General features: G+C 45.6%; 1 protein-coding gene across 1 annotated transcript in view; it reads right to left on the reverse strand.

The window, feature by feature from the left end:
- LOC119588782 overlaps positions 1–550 on the reverse strand; it is an 8,381-nt gene that overhangs the window by 2,216 nt on the left and 5,615 nt on the right. The window lies entirely within an intron of this gene.

The raw sequence follows: 550 nt of genomic DNA on the forward strand, positions 1-550 counted from the left end.
TTCTGTATGGTAGCATTGATGTAGAGGTTGGTCGCAGTATCGTGGTCAGCCTAACTTACAGGCCGGAGTAAGGTGTGAACAGGTCACGATCCACGAGTTTACTGACCTCGAGCGGTTCGTCTCGTACAGTTCGTCGTTACCTCGTTTCATTGATTCCACTATAGGTCACTAACGTCTGTGTAGGGCTTTCATCGCCTCAAGGCTTAAAGGTTACCGCATGGCGTGGTAACCTCGTTTTCCTGTTACTTTCCTTTGAGCAGGTCGTTTCGAAAGACGCCACATTACAAAGCAGGATTTTTGCACTCACTTCCCTCTTTTCTAATGCAGTAGAACGTTCAAAATCCAATCCTATTCATGACACGATCACACACGGTACGCACACTTCTGACTTCACATCGAAAAAGGGTATAGACATGGGGAGGACCCAATGAATTAATAGGAGAAAGTATCCAGCAAATAACTTCACACCCTTCCCCCTCACCCACCTCTCCTTGCTAATCGTGAATTCGTCTTTGTTTATTGACGCTTGTTTCGTCAGTTTCATAGAAGA

Source organism: Penaeus monodon, chromosome 24, assembly GCF_015228065.2.
Source record: "Penaeus monodon isolate SGIC_2016 chromosome 24, NSTDA_Pmon_1, whole genome shotgun sequence".
NCBI lineage: Eukaryota > Metazoa > Arthropoda > Malacostraca > Decapoda > Penaeidae > Penaeus > Penaeus monodon.